The sequence below is a fragment of the Podarcis melisellensis genome (assembly GCF_964234715.1).
Source record: "Podarcis melisellensis genome assembly, chromosome: 1".
Lineage (NCBI taxonomy): Eukaryota > Metazoa > Chordata > Lepidosauria > Squamata > Lacertidae > Podarcis > Podarcis melisellensis.
Genome location: NC_138528.1, coordinates 59,909,095 through 59,929,467, shown reverse-complemented (window position 1 = coordinate 59,929,467; position 20,373 = coordinate 59,909,095). Strand labels below are relative to the sequence as shown.

At 41.7% G+C, this 20,373-nt stretch overlaps 1 long non-coding RNA gene across 2 annotated transcripts in view; it reads left to right on the top strand.

Moving 5' to 3' along the window:
* Positions 1 to 8,756: 8,756 nt before the first annotated feature.
* Positions 8,757 to 20,373, top strand: part of LOC309353787 — a 103,410-nt gene continuing 91,793 nt past the window's right edge. For both annotated transcript variants that reach the window (XR_014162010.1, XR_014162011.1), the window contains exons 1-2: positions 8,757 to 8,910; positions 16,734 to 16,919. This is a non-coding gene — a long non-coding RNA (uncharacterized lncRNA). The remainder of the gene's footprint in view (positions 8,911 to 16,733; positions 16,920 to 20,373) is intronic.

Below are 20,373 nucleotides of genomic sequence, written 5' to 3'. Positions count from 1 at the left end.
CAGCAAAACCTAAAATAACAGTCAGTTCAACAGAACTCAGTCTTTGTAACTATGTTTAGGATTTGCATCTGCACTTTGCTATATAGAAGTAGTATCTGGCATGTTGCAGAAACGCCACCTGCATTTCAGGAATGTTCCCATGCTGTGTTGGACTTCACCTTGGATGGAAATTTACCTCCATTGGCTGCTGAAAACAGATGGTGGTTGTGGAAAATGACAAAGCTGTTTCCTTCAGCACACAGCAGAAGAAACTCAGGGCAGAGCTTTCCGGAGTAGTTGGAAAGGGAGGTCAAAGCTTAGGATATTCTAAGCAAAACTGAGAGGGGGAAAACAAATTCTGCAGAAATTAGAAGAAAAAACTTGAGATGTATGTAAAAGGCATCATCTGTTTTGTACTGCCACCAGACCTTTAACACCTCTCGTTTTCTTTTGGATAAAATCATAAAAAGAGTGTGCAGGCAGCAATGCTTTACTGCCAACTAAGATAACAAAAGCCAATCAGAAAGAAGTGATAGGGAAACATTTAATCTTGCCTGCTGAAAAATAACACCCTGCTCTTAACAGAAAAACAAATTGGCATAAAAATAATTCATGTCAACGTCACCTGCTCTTGAGGCACTCAGACAAGTAAAGATTCACAAGCCTGTTTTCAAACTTTTCTCCATAATAGAAATTTCCTTGGGTTGTTTTTTTTAAAACAAAACAAAAAAATCTGCCACCCTAACGATTTTTATCTTAAGCTCTGAATGCTTTTCAAAACTCCTCAAACTACATGACTTGTGAAATGTGACATTTTAAAACTCAGACCCTCTATGCTCCTTCCAACGTGTGGGTAGTTAAGAAATCAGACAATGTGCTATGTCTGTTGTGAAGCTGTCAAAAACAAAACAAAACAGGCTACTTCACATAGAAGAGGGCTGGGATGCAATCCTGATCTCTGCTTGCAGGAAAGGTTTGGGGGCTTTGCATGAGGAAAAGCAAGGGCAGTAGATGTTATGCTGGTTTGCCCTTCTTCCTACTGTGACATAGGGTAAAAATCCTAGGGACATAGGTACAAGTATCTAAGAAAATGGAATGTGTGGAAGCAGGAACACACATAGCAACAGGTGCTAGGGAACAGTTGCTAGGGAGGAGAATTCAGTTAGGGAAAAGATGGTTGGAAGAGGAGATGGGGGGATGCAAGTACCTGACAAAAAGGAAAAGAGTTTTGTCTCTCTGAAGTGGGTGTCCAACCAGCCTTACAACTGATAGTACTGGCTCTGAAAACCCCCTGATCATAGAAGATTTTAAGGTTTTAGCGTAAGAGAATTCTATAGTTGTGAGAGAACGCTTAACACATCTCCCCATGGCTTTTTATTGTCTAAGCATGTTGAAGATGAATTAATGTAATTAAGAGGGTATTCTCCATAAATCAAAGAGGACACAGCAGGATATGGATAAGGAGGTGGTCTTCTAAGCACTGATGATACTGTAAATGGGACAAAACAGAAAATAAATGTGTATATATATTTACCTCCAGCAGGATCCAAGCATTAGAAAATGGTGACTTTCTCCCTGAATTGAGTCATTTTCCAATTTTTTAATGAGTATTTTCACATTGGTTTCATAAGAAATACTATTAAAACCATATTATCAATGGTGCATCCTTATCATTTCTCCTCAAATTGAACACGGCTTCACATAAATATTCATGGGGGGAAAGGCTTTCATTTGCACATTCTAAATCCTTGCTGGATGGTCTAGCGCTCAGCTTCCAGCACTGTTCAATGTCAAGGGCAATGCATCTTTCTCTGAGCAAAACCTTCACGTTCAGCTAAAAATATGTAGCTGTCACCTTTTCATTTTTTCAAATAAATAAAATGAAGTTTTGGGTGTGTGATGTGTGTGTGTGTGTGTGTGTGTGTGTGTGTGTTCTCTCTCTCTCTCTCTCTCTCACTCACACACACACACACACACAAACACATACACACACACTAGCAGAAGCCACTACCTCTTTCTCAAATTTTTGAGATGTAGTTCTCAGACATTCTAGTTTTTAAATCAGCCTTGCAAATTTATTCGCCATCGTTTCTAGCCCATGATATTTTTAACTAGTCTACTTGCCCATATACATTAATTTAAGGCACACTGATAGCCTGAAAACAATATTTTATTATTTAACTCAGTCTAAACGTTAGTGCTTCCATTTACATACTTTATGGTCTGAGAAATTTCTTCCATAAAACCATTCTATCCCATGCCTCCCAAGGACTTCCTAATAAACCATGGAATTCCCTCTGCACAAAAGCACACATGACACATTTGAAGCACATTTGAAGCACATTTCCTCCTTCAGAGAATTCTGGGATGTGTAGTTTACCCTTCACAGAATTACAATTCTCAGCAAGCCCTATCAAGCCACGGTGGCCAGAAGTCTTTGAGGGGGAAGAATGTGCTTTAAATGGGCTTTAGGGGTACAGTGTGTATTTACTCTATGCTTTAATATAGATCTCTGGATCACTGCTTCCCTAAATGTCTATCAAAGTGGTGACTATTTTCATTACAGTGGTACCTCGGGTTACATACGCTTCAGGTTACAGACTCCGCTGACCCAGAAATAGTACCTCGGGTTAAGAACTTTGCTTCAGGATGAGAACAGAAATTGTGCTCTGGTGGCGCGGCAGCAGTGGGAGGCCCCATTAGCTAAAGTGGTGCTTCAGGTTAAGAACAGTTTCAGGTTAAGTACGGACCTCCGGAAAGAATTAAGTACTTAGCCTGAGGTACCACTGTAACTGAAAACACTGAAAGGTGTGGCTGGGCTTGTTTATCGCAAAACAAATGGGCAGGAGAGTGCCTACACAGTTTGTCTCCTATCTTTGAATCTACAAGGACTAGAGATTAGTTGTTTCTTAAAAGGAAGATTGAGGATTTGGGCCAGCAGCAGGGACCCTACCCAGCGAGGGCCCTGGATCAATGGCTCCAACCATTATAATCTGGCTTTCAGCAAGAGCTCTTTAAACAATGGAGAATGGCGTAGGAGAAAAGATCACCTACAGGAGTGTACCAAGATCTAAGAGTAGAGAAAGAATCATTCTCTGTTTGTATGTCTGTTATAAACATTTTTGTATAATTCTCTGCTTCTGCCCCAGATGCAGCACCCATTACTTCTGGTCTGATTAAGCGGAACTGCTTAATTGGGGAGGGAGTGGCAGAATGGACTGTTACAGCACTGAGGTACTCCTTGTATATAGAACGTGTTGTTGCCTTGTGTATATTTTGTTCACATTTATTAACGTCTATGAAATTAAGCACTACCCTCCATATCCTTGAACAGATTTGCTAGATCTCGAGTTATCTGCACTTCCACACAATGTAGAACTATAAATAAGAAAGGCAAAGCAGTTTCAGAAGCTAAAATATATTAGGCAAAGTGACACATCTGTTATGCTGATTGACACTTCATTATCTAAATGCCTAACATCCTTTTTGCTTTTCAATAATGAGTTGTCAGTGTGCTAAGCCAATTACATTTTAAATGTTGCCATAGTTATTGAAAGGACAAGGAAAACTTTCTTTGCCTTTTCTCGCAGCCGAATTGGTGTTCACATCTCAGCAAAATATATTGCACTCCGAGGGATATGCACTGGCAAACAAGAGCAATGCCTAGAAACCGTTCACGTCTCTCGGACAAAGCAAAGATAAATAACGTTTTCAGAATCAAGTTAGCACATGCTACCATGCTGAGTACAAAGTAATTCTTCAAACGGAATTACTTTGCCTAACCTTGTACTATAGAAGCAGACCATTTGTTTATCTTAGGTGCCTGGCCTTGTATGCAGGCTGTGTCTGGTTCAAGCCCAGTTCATTGGGGCTAATAATTGATTTGAAAGCTCACAGGAAAGGTGGAGGGAATTACAATTTGGATTATATTCAACAGCAAAAGAACAAGAAATCAAAAAATCTCTAATGGCTGTGCTAAGAAGTAAGATTTAGACCATTTAAATGCCAAAAAATCTAGCAAAGACAAACTTGTACTTGACATTGCATTTCTATCCTAACCTATCGCTTCTCTTGGTGATTAAGTAAGGTTGGGGGTTTTTTTTCTTCACTGAACCGCTTTGTGTTTTTGAAGGGTCAGTTACTAATGACACAAGTGCACACTGGAAGAAAATATTGCCAGGAGATGCAAGCTATTAAGTGAAGGATATTATCCTGGGCAGGAGCTGTCAATCAAGAAGACATTTCCCTCCTTTCTTTTGATATTTGCATCTCTTCCTAGTGCCAGATTTAGGGTTGCATGAATAGTTCCTCTGCACAGGGTGCCGAGTCGAGGGGGTACAAAATTGAGAATATCCATAACTGAGAAGATCCATTTGGGAGGTGCCAAATTTTGGCCTCGCACAAGGTGCTGTATTGTGAAAGATGACCAAAGTCTGCCACTGCATGTCACACCATAAACTAAAGGCTGGCCCACTTTCTTTAGCCTCCCATCTAGCCCAATAGGGGCCTTCATCACATATTAGTGAATATTTACAAGCGCAGGAGGGGGTAGATTTAGATTGGAATCACAGCAGGGGACAAAGGGCTAAAGCCCATCTAAAGCTACATTAGGGTATCAATCAAAATCTCACCCTATGCTGGCATTGTGTGGGTTGTGGGGAAAACCACACTCAAAGATAGAACCACATCATTAAGGTCTTGTGTAATTTGTCTCTCATTGAGTCTTACATCAGGTTCTCCTATTCCGTGAAAAGATCTGGAGAGGGGAGTTACAGTACCTAACCAGAAAAAAATGGCCCCAGAAATGATACAGATCTAACAGCCCTACTAATCAAAATTAGCCTCAGTTAATCTGCCAGTTAAAGCAAGCAAGTTTAAGGACACTACTCATTGACCAAGGTCCGTATAGTTAAAGCCATGGTTTTCCCGGTAGTGATGTATGGAAGTGAGAGCTGGACCGTAAAGAAGGCTGATCGCCGAAGAATTGATGCTTTTGAATTATGGTGCTGGAGGAGACTCTTGAGAGTCCCATGGACTGCAAGAAGATCAAATGCATCCATTCTTAAGGAAATTAGCCCTGAGTGCTCACTGGAAGGACAGATTGTGAAGCTGAGGCTCCAATACTTTGGCCACCTCATGAGAAGAGAAGACTCCCTGGAAAAGACCCTGATGTTGGGAAAGATTGAGGGCACAAGGGAAGGGGACGACAGAGGATGAGATGGTTGGACAGTGTTCTCGAAGCTACAAACATGAGTCTCACCAAACTGTGGGAGGCAGTGGAAGACAGGAGTGCCTGGCGTGCTCTGGTCCATGGGGTCACGAAGAGTCGGACACGACTAAACGACTAAACAACAACACACATTGACCAGAAACAAGAGCCTTTTGTTGCCTTTGTAGGAGAAAAGAAGATGGGCTAACAATTCATACCAAATAACTAAGGTTTGGTGAGGACCCAATACAGAATCATTGGTTCAAGCAGTTAGTCACAGAAGCAGATGTGAATATTAACCTGGAAAAGGGTGGGCAAGAATAGAAACAGAAAGTCAAACAATTTGACAAAGTGTAAGAGGAACCTTTGCTTAGCTTGTCCAAAGCAGGCAGTGAACCCAGTTAAAGACTGTCACCAGAGGGGAGATAAAATTGAGAGATTCAGTAGGATAGAGACACCCCAAATTTGATTGCAGATAGAAAAGGGGATATAAGCTATGATCTGAGTCATGAAGGGTAAATAAGTAAGTGCAGGAGGAAGATCTGGACCTTTGAGTCAGATGAGTTGTTGAGGCAAGCGGAGGGCACCTCCGCTTGCAAGTTAAGAGAACATTGGGCAAAGGAACTTAGTGTGTAGCTTCACAGGCCCAATCACAAGCAGCACACTGCCCAGCGGTGGGGGCCAACCAAGCCCCCACATCAGTATTGGGATGAGAAAGGCCACAACTTTATTGATTACAGATGTAAACCAGTTTTGGTGAAGGCATTGGACATGTATCCATTATTAACCAGCCCACCTGCTGGTTAATAATGGATGGGTTGGCCCTGAGACAAGGAGGCCACCCCTCTGACATACATCAAGTGTGGAGCTCTCTCTAGGGCTGCCTCTCAAAGGCATGCTCTGGCCAATCGGCCCCTTTGTGGGCAGCCTTACCCCTTCACAGAGCCTAAATGTTAAAGATCCAGACACAACGCCTTAACCACCACCCAAGCTGGCCTTCCTTTGATGGTTTACCACCCAACTGATCACATCTGCAACCAATCCCTAAGGCCCTTTGCCACATCCTGGAGCCAAAATTTGTTAGCCAGATTGCTGTGGGGAAACAACTCCTCTCTCTCTCTCTCTCTCTCTCTGTCTGTGTGTGTGTGTGTGTTGTAGCTATAGCTTTTAAAAAAACCTTCAAAAACATTTGAACTTTTCCAATCTATCATTGCTCAGTTCAGAGGGTGGGAAGACTTCAATGGACAATAGGTAGCTATGGAAAAAAATATCAGTTTCGGTTTTTCTCTAGGAAAGCATAGGCATAATATTACATTTTAATTTCTAATCATTTTAATTTCTAATCATTTTCAAAAACTCAGTCTGGCTTTAAGTATTCAGAAGATGTTACTGCACAGCCATTTGGGGTTGCAGGATAACATTCAGAGCGTGTTATTGTGATGAAGGGTTGCAACCTGCTCAGCTTTCAATTGACCCGACTGGTTCCCAGTGTTAAGACAACTGGCAGATGCACATATGCAAATGAACCACCACAGGCAAATATGCCCTGACCTTTTCCTTCCCTCTAGAATATGTGAAAACATTGCAATAATTTTATTTCTACATAGAATCATAGAATCACTGAATTGTAGAGTTGGAAGGGTCCCCAAGAGTAATCTAGTCCAATGTCATGTAATGCAGCAATCTCAGCTAAAGCATCCATGACAGATACCCACCCAGTCCACCCTCTGCTTAAAAACCTGTAATGAAGGGGAGTCCACCACCTTCTGAGGGAGTAGCAGTAGCTCTCAATGATCTAAGTCTGATTTCTATGAAAATAAGAGCTGGTATGCTTCATTGAGAAGGTCAGAAGCTTATTACATAAAGATGTCTCTTTGGTGTGCTTTTCTTTGAGGGGGTTGTTTGTTCAGTTCACAAAGGGTTTGGTAGGCATGGTTTGCTCATAGCATGTGGTCTTAAATCAACACACAGTCTAGATATGGGCCAAGTTATAATTGTGTCCATGCTCCGGAGAAATTTCTCATAATGGCAGTTGAAAGGACAGAAAGATGAATTGGCGCTGCAGGTTTTGGTATTCAAATGCATCCTTTCTGTGCGGAAGTAACTAAATCACCACAGCCCCCTAAGGAGCGTTCAGTCCACTGACAGACTCTGCTAATAAAGGAGAACGCAAGGCTCAAATGTGCAAAGTTTCTCTATTGCAGAAAAGCTGCCACATCTCCTGCTACAGGAAAGCAGTCACATCAAACATGACACAGCTTACTTTCACAAATGCCACCTGAAATTGCAGGATCTGAAAAACACAGACCGCTTTTCATCTAAGCTTCTCACAATATCACAGAGCTCTGCACTTAAGATTTATTCTGTGCCTGTTAAACAGCCTCTCTCCCTCTCGCCCCCACCCTCACCTCCTTTTACAAAATAAACTCACGTTACTTATTCATTGCTTAGAAACCCCTAGATGAAGTCTCTGAAGATAAAACTCCTGTGGTGAGTTTGCTTTATTGTCCCAATGCTCAGATTGTACTAGAGATACGTGCATTCATTTTGGGACAAATGGAAAAACAAACCAGATGTGCTCCATTTGGTTTAATCTCTGTTTGTCCTGCGCTGATTGCTGAGAGGGGATGAATGGACACAAATGTCCATTTCGTCAGGTGTGGGGAGCTTCTCTAGCAGTGGAAGTACAATGGTACCTCGGGTTAAGAACTTAATTCGTTCCGGAGGTCCGTTCTTAACCTGAAACTGTTCTTAACCTGAGGTACCACTTTAGCTAATGTGGCCTCCCGCTGCCACCGCACAATTTCTGTTCTCATTCTGAAGAAAAGTTCTTAACCCGAGGTACTATTTATGGGTTAGTGGAGTCTGTAACCTGAAGTGCCTGTAACCTGAGGTATCACTGTAGCTATATTTGGCTTCTTTTTACTTCTCTCTTTGCTTTACTATGATTTGTTGCTGTATCTGACAGCACAATGGAGACTCATTCTACAGCTTCTCCTGGCAGCCACCATTTTGTTTTTCCTACAATGTCTGAGATCAGGCATGACCAAACCTGGCCCTCCAGCTGTTTTGGGATTACAACTCCCATCATCCCTAGCTAACAGGACCAGTGGTCAGGGGTGATGGGAATTGTAGTCCCAAAACAGCTGGAGGGCCAGGTTTCGCCATGCCTGCTTCAGATGATGCATTGTTTCATGGTCTGCCAGGAAAAAGATAATGCCCACTAGTGGAGGAGCTATCATTTCAGTAGCAGCCACCATATTGTTTTTCCCACAATACCATGGAATGAAGAGACCTGCAGGACCTTGTCGGAAAAAGTAAATATGGGCTGCCTGGATTGGTTAGAAAAGCCAACTCCTCCTACTTCTACTACCATGGCCAGCTGCATAAAAAACAGTGAAAGGAGCAGGGTGGGGAGTATGCTAGTGAATGCCTGCCAAAATTAATTGAATGTTGCCTAATGAGAATAGAATTTCAGTAACCTAAATTTAACAGTAACCCCCTCCCTTCAGTTCTCACACATTCCTAAACTGTAACATTTTGACAGTGGAAAAACAGAGTTCTCCCAAGCTACAGCAACTATTTTCAATGCCTTATCATACACAGCTCAGATCACAAGCGCCATTATGCACCATTCATTAATCATCTGCGATTTATTTATTTACTTGAAATTTTCATATACAGCCTTTCTGCCTGACAACAGGGCTCCAAGACAGCTGACAGTAAGTGAAAATGAATTCCTAGGAACACATAATATGATTATTTTACAAGGCTGTGGTATCTTATGAGGGCTCTGAGGGGATGGTAATGGAAAATGTCCACTCCTCAGGCCTTAGATATTGCTGCTGCTCTGTCTGTTTGCCCCACATTCTTATACAAGTCATTGATTAATTATATGATTAAATTTAAATAATGTATATGCTGCCAACTTTGCAATAGAAGGGTCTTTCTAAGATAGTGAGCTTACAATTTACAAGCACTCGTTGTACAAGGCCGTCTGTAATATTATCTTCCATTGCTTCCACAGACAGGGAAAACCTTTTTATTTAAACAGGCATTCGGACTAGTGGCTGTTTTCTTTTGTTCTGCTGCTCCATAGTTCTAATTTGATTATGTTTTTTCAACTGACTGTCTTTTCTTTTTTATCTGCTTTTATCACTATGTGTGTGATATTAATTACTTGTTTGTGGATTGCTTGGTTTTATAATTGAGTTCATTGTTGTTTGCCACCTTCATAATTTTTTAATGGAAAGATGGGTATTAATGTTTGTACTTTTTATTTTAGAAAAATATTATTGGGATACATTTTATTGTGTAGTTCATATTTTTATGGTCATGATCACTCCAGGCTCCCATGAAAGGAAGGATAGTATAGAAATAAAATGAAATAATAAAACAATTATATTCCTACAACGAAAATAACTGTAAAATAAATAGGCAAGTGTGGCTGTAATTCAGTAGGGTCCATCAGACTAATTAACAAAATGTTAAGTTGATTAATCTACTGGCTAAAAGTTGAAGGCTTTCTCACTTTTCTTAAACATTCTCCCTGCCTTGCACCCCACACATAACTGCTGTTCTCTCCCAAATGATAGATCACTTCAGATACTTTTACTAGATACAGTGGTACCTCGGATCACATATGCTTCAAGTTACATACGCTTCAGGTTACAGACTCTGCTAACCCAGAAATAGGACCTTGGGTTAAGAACTTTGCTTCAGGAGGAGAACAGAAATCGTGCTCCGGCGGCGTGGCAGCAGCAGGAGACCCCATTAGCTAAAGTGGTGCTTCAGGTTAAGAACAGTTTCAGGTTAAGGACGGACCTCTGGAACGAATTAAGTACTTAACCCGAGGTACCACCGTATTTTTAATCTTCTTCTCAGAGTACCTGTCCTTCCCTTTGACAAACAGAACACACTAAGGGGCAGATCCACACTGTACATTTTAAAAATATTCAAAACTATTTAAAGCAAATTACTTCATTCAAAGATTCATAGGAACTATAGATTTCCTCTCAAAGAGCTAGCCTTTCTAGCACGCTTAACAAACTAGAATTCCCAGGATTTGGGGAAGGGAGTCATGTGCGTTAAATGTGCTTTAAATGTATACTGTAGATCTGCCCTAATAGACACTTATGTGCTGAATAGGAGGCTTATCTTCCATTATGTAAACATGAGATACTACACCATCAACACTGGAGAGATCCACTGAGGTGGGTGGGGCAGACTTCTTTGTCATTATATGTCAGGTGCCATTTTGAATCAAGATGACAGATCAAAACATGACTTCAATGTCACTTCACCCATTTTCGGGCATAGGTTTGGTCTCCTCTTGAGAGATCCCCAAACTTGGCAAAAAGGTTCCTGTTGTGGATCAGGAAACTTCATTGTCATTTGGATGCTGGGATCCATTTTAAATCAAGGTGGTGGTCCGAAACATCACTTGAGCATGACCCATTTTTTACATAGCCATCTCTCACAATACCATTGCCAAACTCTGCATGAGCATCCCTGAGGTGGGGTTGGCAGTCTGTGTCAATGTTTAGCTGCCAGTCACTATTTTGAATCAAGATGGTGGACTAAAATGTGATTTTGGCATGATTTTACTTGATTTTTGGCATGACAGGTCCCAACTCACAAATTGCACTATACATTTACAAATCACATTTATTGTGTGCTTCTAAAAATTACCAGGCAGTGACAGACACTCCGTGTTGGTTGTTCACAGAGTATAGAAGTTGTGCATAAGCCGAGAAACATGAGAGTAGGAAGCAAAATGGTTAAGAACACCACTCTCCTTTCCCTCATTTTCTCTGGTCTATTTAGCAACTAGTTAGCTATAAGTTGCTAAAATTACACAGAGTACATCTTATTCACCAAATTAACACAATTAATTTGCATAATATGCAAATTTTCTTGGCCTGAGCTGGGAGTTTTACATATGGCAACCTGCTTAGGAAGCATTCATAACTGTGTGTGGATTATGCATGCATGTTCTTAGCTAATGAAAATATCAGATGGCATGCCCCAGGAAACAACAGCAACCCTATACATCAAAACCTGTTCGTTTTCATACGGTTCATGGTGTTAAGTGTAAATTCTTGGAATAAATGTACCAGCAATGTATACACCAATGAAATTTTTGTTTTTTAAAAAGGAGAAATCAGTCTTAATATCCTGCTGCATCCTACTGCAAGTAATGAATCCTTATGTATATGCATATACAGTGGTACCTTGGGTTACAGACACTTCAGGTTACAGACGTTTCAGGTTACAGACTCTGCTAACCCAGAAATAGTATCTCAGGTTAAGAACTTTGCTTCAGGATGAGAACAGAAATCGCGTGGTAGCGCGGCAGCAGCAGAAGGCCCCATTAGCTAAAGTGGTACCTCAGGTTAAGAACAGTTTCAGGTTAAGAATAGACCTCCAGAACGAATTAAGTTCTTAACCTGAGGTACCACTGTACTGTAGAATACCATACCCAAATACCAGGACAAAGTGTGTGCCTCACAGATTAGGTTTCTGAATTGAGGTCTCAGGCTACAAAACTTACTCAGCAGATCCTTACATAGCTTGTGTCATATCTGCATAGGAGTCAATTGGAGCAGCAAGGTTAAGCTTCAGTATAATTATTGCACAAGTGCAGCCATTATTCAAATGAAAGAATGAAAAACAAAGTCACAGCAAGGGGGAAACTAGCCAATAAGTGCTGCATCAGACATCTTCTCTTTTTTACCTGCATAGAGATAATACTGTGTATCATGTCTTGTGAGTATGATGTGTACAATGTCTTGTGTGTGTAGCTGTGCATGTTACATACCCTGCAACTGCTCTGTTTAGTCAACTGCACGGCTCGTAAAAAAGTGTGAGATCACAGTGCTAAAAAATGCACATGTATAAATTTTATGGAATAAATAAGAAATATGTAAAAAGGGGGTGGTGCGACAACCGAGAAGGCCCTCTCCCTGGTTCCCTGTGACCTCTAAGGGAAGGAAGGAAGGATGCTGTTTGTAGTTTCCTGGGAATTGTACCCCCACCCCCACACAGTCCACTGCAATACCACAAAGCCAGGTAAGGGAACTTGTGTAACAGCACTAAGAATAAAGCTGTACAAGATATGGAGAGCTAATTTCAAAACCTGCTGGAAGTGAGGTTGTCCTTGGTTTAACTCAATAGAAATTGGTGAGGAGTGGAGCAGCACAGCTTTACCTCTTGATAACCTGTGTTGTTTTGCAGTGGTCTGTCCTTTGAGTATGATTCCATTAACTTTGAAGTGACTTTGATAGCAAGACTCTTTAATGCAAAGGGAATCCAAACTTGCTCAGTTTATGAGAACTGATGAGCAACGAGCCAGAGGTGATATGAAAGTAGGCAAACATTTAGCTGCTCTTAATTACTATTTATAGTTCTTCTGGCAGTAGCTATCTTCTCACTTTATAAATGACTTGCATAATTGCATTAAGCAGGGTTGCACATAACACTTGTTGGTCAATTACTTCTTAAATTATGTATGTTTACTAGATTAGAAAACATTATTTTTTCCTTTCACATGTAAGCCTCCAGTTCTAAATATACACTTAATGTATCCACAATAGTGTTGGCCATTTGTACTTAGAGACAGTATGTGGATGGGTGTTTTGCTAGCAGGGTAAGCTCTCGTATATAATCACCTGCCTTTATTTCTCCAGGTATGAAAGAGGTTTTAACTCTAATACGGACAAATCGATGGGTGCCTCATTCCAGTCTCCAAATTGTCTGTGAGACAAATGTGTTCGCTCCACCAGGGCAAGAAATCTGCATATTAATTAAAAGAGTAACAATACCAAATGATGCTGCAAAGTTAATGTTGTCCTGGGGCTTAATTGTCAGAAAGTTTAGAAGTTAACTCTAATAAAGTCAAATCATTTGTGATGTTATTAGAATTAACTTTTGAACTTCCTTACAAGAATGTTGAATCATTTCGGTTATGTGTACACTAATATTTGCAAATAACATGCGCACACACGTTGTAACTCAGTGACTGAGCTGGTTAAAGAGGAAGCAATGGAGTCCAAGGATTGGTGATGCAGCCAGTGGAGATGAGTCTATTAGGGCTAATGGGTCACTGCTGTAGCAACCTCACCCTGTCCCCAGCCAGCCCCCACTTGCTTGGCCTTTCATTTATAACTTATCCAGGCAGTAGCATAGGCTGTTATCTTCCTGCTCCTTCTTAGTCTCAATGTTGCGCTTGTACAAATCAGCAGGGAGGCCAATGCAAACAAAACTAGAATTGGCTCTGTCTGTCATTGGCTCTGGCTCCACCTGCTTTTGATCTCCACCTGCCTTATGTTCTTCTGGTCTCCCTCCACCCCTAGGGAAGAAATGGCAGGAGCTGCCCTTTGGGGTCTCCTGGGCTCTGTAATTCAGAGCACCCCTCCCCATACAACAGCTTTTGATTCCCACTTCAGCCACCCAGTTAGCTTGATTTGACCACCTGCCCTGTTCCTGATGTAAACCTTCACTCCCCCCTTCTTTCCTGGCTGGGGTGTGTGTGCCATTTTGTGGTTCACCTCAGGAGCCAAAAAATATTGGGTCAGCCCTGCCTGTTGGGCAGAAGTTGGGTGAACTAGTGTGTTAACTGAGTGGATGCTATTTGCATACCTGGTTATACATGATTGCTATCAGAGGCGCCATCTTCACAAGTTGATTGAAGGGGTCCGTCCTGACGTTACACACACCACTTCACACAGCCTTGTGAGGAGCCAGGGGGCAGAGCTGAACACCCTCTGAATGCCCAGTCCCTTAAAAAATAACATGGGGGGTGGCAAAACTGCCTCGACCATGCCCAGAGGCCTTTGTCCTGGGCATGGTCGGCCAATTGGTGTTAAAGAAGGATAGAACATTTTTTATGTATGCAACAACAGCAGAAAGAATACTTATTGCAAAGTACTGGAAGACTCAAGATCTACCCACTCTGGAGGAATGGCAGATGAAGGTAATAGACTATATGGGACTGGCAGAAATGACCGACAGAATCCGAGACCAGGGAAGAGAGACGGTGAAAGAAGATTGGAAGAAATTTAAGGACTATCTCAAGAAACATTGTAAAATTAATGAATGTTGAAACGATGTTGGTTTAGATACTAAGTGGTTACTAGCTGTAATGGGTATGAAAAGGGAAAGAAAGGTAAAGATCTAAACAAGATTAAAGGAAAGGAAAGGATTTGCTGAACTTAGATTAGAAATTGGAATACAGAAAGGGAAGGTATGAGGAAGTCGGGGAAGTAAGGTTGTAGAAAAAAAGGGAATGAAATTATGCTTGTTTTTTCGTTTTCTTTATGTTCTCTATGTTGGTGCTTGTTGGGTTTGTTATGTTTTTATTGTCGTTTTTTTATATGTGAAACTTTAATAAAAAACAAAAAAAAACTGCCTCGGCCCTTAGGAGAGTATGCTATAACTTCCAAAATTGTGATAGATCTTTGAAGGATAAACTCAGCAATCTCTTGTAGACAAATGTCACTATGGCAGAGTGCACAAACACAAAAGAGAGAGTTGCCAAATTGTACAAAACCCACAAACATGTCTATGGGACCCATAACAGTGTAAGAGGTAATCAATGTAATTTGTAGAAATAACAATATGTTACAGCAATAGTACATAAAAACACATGAGAAGTAGACAAATATTATACAATTTGTGATGCAGAATCACTTTGCAGCCCCTCAAATCGCTAAATAGATTGAAAATACAAATGTCCATGTGAAGAAGTATCTAAGAATGGATTGCAGATACATTGTTGTATTGCAGATTGCAGAAACATTGTTGGACTCCCAACTTCTGGACTCCCATCATCTCTAATCATTGGCCACTCTGACTGGGACAGGTGGGAGTTGGAGTCTAATGGCGCCTGGAGGGCACCAACTTGGCAATCCCTGAACTAGACTGAGGTGGGCGGAATGTTCTATCTCTTCCCCACCAATCCTACCATTTTATCTATTGTAGCTTGTTCTAAACTTGGGGCCTGCCCTTTTTTACCGCAAACCAATCTCAGCCTCTAAGCACTTCCAAGAAGGGAAGAATACTGAGACAAATTGCCTGCCTTCCTGCTTGGACATCATTCCTGAGATATTTTTTGGGGGGGGGACTGGGGGAATATAGTTGTCTCCCTCACAAACCTGCAGTTATTTTCAGTTAGGGATGAAGCACATAGCTCCGAGGGAGGTCCATTAGCTCGAACAATTTATTCTTTTAGACATCTGGCAAAGCCTCAACTGTTGCAGAAGGCTTTTAATTGATTGTTCTCTTGACGTTTGCCTCCATGATTGATGTTTTATTTGATGTTGTTTGATGTTGTTGTACTTCTATATTGTATTTTTACTTATTGCATGATGTGTTCTTATGTAAGATCCCTTTATTGCACTCTGGGAAAGAAAAATGGGATATAAGCACCTAGGAAACAGCTTCCTACCAGTGTGATACAGGCAGTAGCTTTCTCTCTGTCTCTTTCCCTCTCTCCCTCCACACACACTGATTTATATCATACACTTGCATGCACACACAGAAAGACTTGTGTATTTCCATTGTGTGTTGTTGTGGAGGTGGGGGATGACTAACAAAATCAATCTTCCTGCCAAACTAGGAATATCCCCTCATGGACTCAAGTTTAGGATATTCCACCATTCTTCGGCAGAGTTTCTTTTTCTTTGAGAAAAATAAGTGGCTCACGTAAATGTGAACTAAGCTTCAATAATGAAGAAAACGGTAACAAAATAACATGATGAGAGAAACTAAATACAACAACATGAGGCAAGAAAACAAGGAGAGGCAGGGGAGGGGCTGATTCTGGATCAAAACACACAAGCCCCGCCCAGCAGATAACAAGCACTCTACTATTCAAATTAGGCCCCAGTGTTTTTCTTACATGTGTGATATAAATTGGTATTACTGTTGGGGGTGTGGTGTGTCTGTGAAAAGACATTCAAGAAGGCTGGAACACCATAAACCAAGAGTGAAGGGCCAGTTTAGCCACCACTGCAGGAGGGTCTCCCAGGACACCTTATTCAGTCTTGTGGGGAAAGATACTGGGTACAGTGTTCTTTCTCCTTTATTTCTTTGAGGCGCTACTGCTCTTGCCATTGGTGACCCTAACTGAGAAACAAGCCCATCCCTTCATTTGTATAGCACCATCCTATCTTCTGTTTCTTGGTCACACCCATATGTGATGAATAGTCACAGATTAAGACAGAATGTTGAGAGGTGGGAGAAAAAAAGAGACATCTTAAACTCCAGGGAATGCAGCAAAGCTTCAGAAATGCATTGTGGAACTGTAGCTATGGATACAGGGACAGATCTGTGGCAAAAAGTGGCGAAAACTAATTTTACATATCATACAATGTTTTTAAAGAGAGTTATGATTTTATATCGCACTTATAATAAATGGATAGAAAAGGCTTGGAATAAAACTGGAAACAGATTAGGCTGTCTTCATCCTCCCGGCAAAGGGAGGCCTGCCATATCAATTGTCTACTTTAGTTCCCTAATCCTGTCTCAAACACCTTCTTTGCAGCCCTTCAATCACATCTCAGACACACATGGACTTTTTGCCACCTAATTCATTCGCCAATCTATCAACATTCGGGCTAATATATGATTCCTCTGAGCATCATCCAGCACCACCTGTTCTCTCTCACAATGTTGGGCCCACTGGATGCATCAGCACGGATTCTGACAACTGGTCAAAGCTATATTCACAGTAAGCTATATTTGAAATCTTCTACATTGTATTTCTTTCTCTTCTTTTGTATTCTGTCTCCTTTATTCCGCTGGGAGAACAGAGTCCATTAATTCAGAGATCATAGACAAGAGAATGCTGCTTCTTTTCATATTCATTCTAATGTTAATACACAGGAGGCTGTATAATTCCATAGGAAAAAATTCTACAGTATCTTATAATTTATCCTTTGTCTGTTTCACTTGTCTTAATGTTCTTTGACAACAAGAGCCCAAATATTTTTAATTAGCAGTATCAGCCTTTCTATTTTTTATTATTTTTGCTTAACTTTATTTAAATTCTTAAAGCTCTATTATAATTCTCCAGCCAATTTCATTTCACAGTAATTGCAAAAGTTTGATGTGCAGCCAAGAGGTGTGGACACTGGTGACATTACTGAGAGCTGTGGATTAGAGTTTTACAGTTTGCCGCACAAATATGGTGGCCTTAAACACAGAAAACTACAGATATTCAATGTGGAATCTGGACCAGAGGCAGAATTTGACTTCCCAATGAATCCAGCTACCATTATGAAACACATCACTACACCTCATGTCTATCTTGTCTGAGGATCTGCGTCAGTTGGCAACCAGATGAAATCAGTGAGGTTGATTTCAACAGCCCTAGTATCACAGGTCAGCAGTGTCTGGGATCCATACCCTAACAGAGGAGTAAGTAGCAGCACTAACTATAACCCCTGATATATGTGATATATTTGTGCTGTAATTCAGACATCAAATCTGTTTATAACATGTTAGGTGAGCAAATTGTAGCTATCTCTTTGAATAATGTTGCTCTTCATACTTTGTGTTGCTGATTTTTTTATTTCCATCATGTTGTTTTTCAAGGGTGGGAAAAAATTACAGCCTGAGGGCTACATTCCATTCTAGGAAAACTTTTGGGTGGGAGGGTGGGATTAAACTACTGTACTTTACTGTACTTAGTAATGGAAGCATTAGAATTGCAACAGCAGGGACCATTTAAGGGGTTGGTTTTGTCATGGGTCTGAACGACAGCAGTCTCTACTTAGCTGGAGGTTTTAGTCAGTGGGGGATATCAGCCATTTAGGAAAATGGTTGAGATTTAACAGCAGAGTTGGGTGGGGGGAGTCGGAAGGAGTTTTTCTACTGTGCAGGCCTGTATATGTCTACTCAACATATTGTTGTTGTTCAGGTTACCTCAGTAAAGTAGGATCAGGTCCTTTTTTCTTCTGAACTCCATCTGCTTTATCCCAGTCATTCTGCTAATGCAAAGGATACCATTTTCCCTTGGGAACAAATTAGCATGACTGTGTTTTCGACTTGACAGTCCTCTATTTGAAGGGATCCTCTATTTGAAGGCCTGCTTGGTCCAAGCCTGGATGAAAAATAAGTAATCTTAAGAGGGGGAAGCAGGAGCCTTCAAGTTGTCCATCAGCAACTTGGTCCTCAACGTCAGCCTGAACAGAGATATTCAGGTCAGCTGGTCACAATCTTCCCCACTGTCGTAAGCGGTGCTGTATTTCAGTGTTTCCCAACCTTTTTTGGGCAAAGGCACACTTGTTTCATGAAAAAAATCTCGAGGCACACCACCATTAGAAAATGTTTAAAAAATTAACTCTGTGCCTATATTGACTATATATAAAGTAACTCTCTTTAATAGGAATCAAATAAACACAAAGAAAGTATTTTATAATTACTTTATTATGAAATAGTAAGTTAACAGAAATATGAAAAATTATGAAATACTTTATTCATTTACCTTTGAGGTTTGTCTCATGAAAGTTGCCTGTTTCTCCGTGTTTTCACGCAGGCGAACAAAATAGTCCGCATTCTTGTTTTGAAGCGAAGGGTGTTTCGTTTGGAGATGGCGTTTAAGTTTGCTTGGGACCATAGCACTGTTAGCTAGCTTTTCACCACACACCACGCACAGTGGAGTTGGTTGGTTTGCATCTCCGGTGAAAGTAAATCCAAATGAAATATAGCTTTCGCTATATTGCCTTGTGCCGGAGAATTTGATTGAGCTAACCATCTTTGCTTTCTTTTCATGCCCACTCATACTTGGGCTCTCATCTGGCTCCAAATTTTGTTCAGAGTCCAGTTCTTTTCTTTTCAAAAACTTTTCCATCACTGCAGTATCCGGCCATCCAATTGCCACTGACAAACGGATACAGACCCCTTTTTTTTACAGCACAGCTCGCACAAATGTACACGGAACACCCTTTTCGAATTAAAACACACAGTCTCACGAGAGCAAGGAGCAGCGATTTTATATTTTACAAAAAAAAGTCGCTAGTCCTCATGGTGACAGGGTGGAAAATATTTAAAAGCAGAACCACCTTGAGGAAGGTGGAGCCATATCACATCCGGGCAGGAGGCCTAAATTGGTGGAACGCTCAGGCCCCGCTTATTCAAAGAGGACATCAGGCAACGTCTCAGGGTATTAAGAACCTTGAGCTAGATTAATGTCCCCAAACGTCATGGTTTGTGCCAACCTACTGACACTCCACAAAGCTTCTTAACCATGTTTGTATGAAAAAAAAATGGGGTGCTGCGGCTCTCCCAACCCACTAACTACCAGCACGCTTCAACACAATGCCGCGCGCGGCAAGAGCCCAGGCTTTCTGATCCAAGCCGCTTTCCTTAGCGCTTCCGGGCAAAGCCGAGCACATGCTACGAAGCGCCCACACGTGTACGAAAAGTCCTGGCTCAGCCGCGAGTTGGCGCAGGCAGATGCCGTCCTGGAGGCAAATGCCGTCACATGGGGATTTTCTTCCTCCCTCCTTTAAATTTGGAACGTACGGCGCGCGCTCCCTTCACGCCTAGGGGGATTCCCCCCTCCCCTTCCCGCTCTCTCTCTCCCTCCCTCCTTTGGCGCGTGCTCCCTTCACGCCTAGGGGGATTCCCCCCTCCCCTTCCCGCTCTCTCTCTCTCCCTCCCTCCTTTGGCGCGCGCTCCCTTCATGCCTAGGGGGATTCCCCCCTCCCCTTCCCGCTCTCTCTCTCTCCCTCCCTCCTTTTCTCCACCCACACGCCTCCCTTTACGGCTGCTCTGCGCGTGCGCGTTGCTGCGACGCTCTTCCAGTCTTTCCCTGCACCGTGGGAGGTAAGTGCTGGCTCCTGACGCGGGTGCGTGCGGCGCCCCCTCCCCCCCGACCGCCTTCCTCCCACGGCACACCAGGCAACGTCTCGCGGCACACTAGTGTGCCACGGAACACTGGTTGGGAAACACTGCTGTATTTCTATTGAAGATAGCAATTATTTCTAAATTTGCACTTATACAAATAAATTAGCACATGCAATTTTCTGCAAATCTGTATTTTATGATGTATTTCTTCTTCTTCTTTTGCAATGTGTAAGTGCTTACCCCGGAACAAATCAGTTTTGTGAGTTTACCAGTTCCAGTGACCAGAAGGTCTTGAGGCTAAGCTGATCTGCATACTGTCTTACTCCTTAATG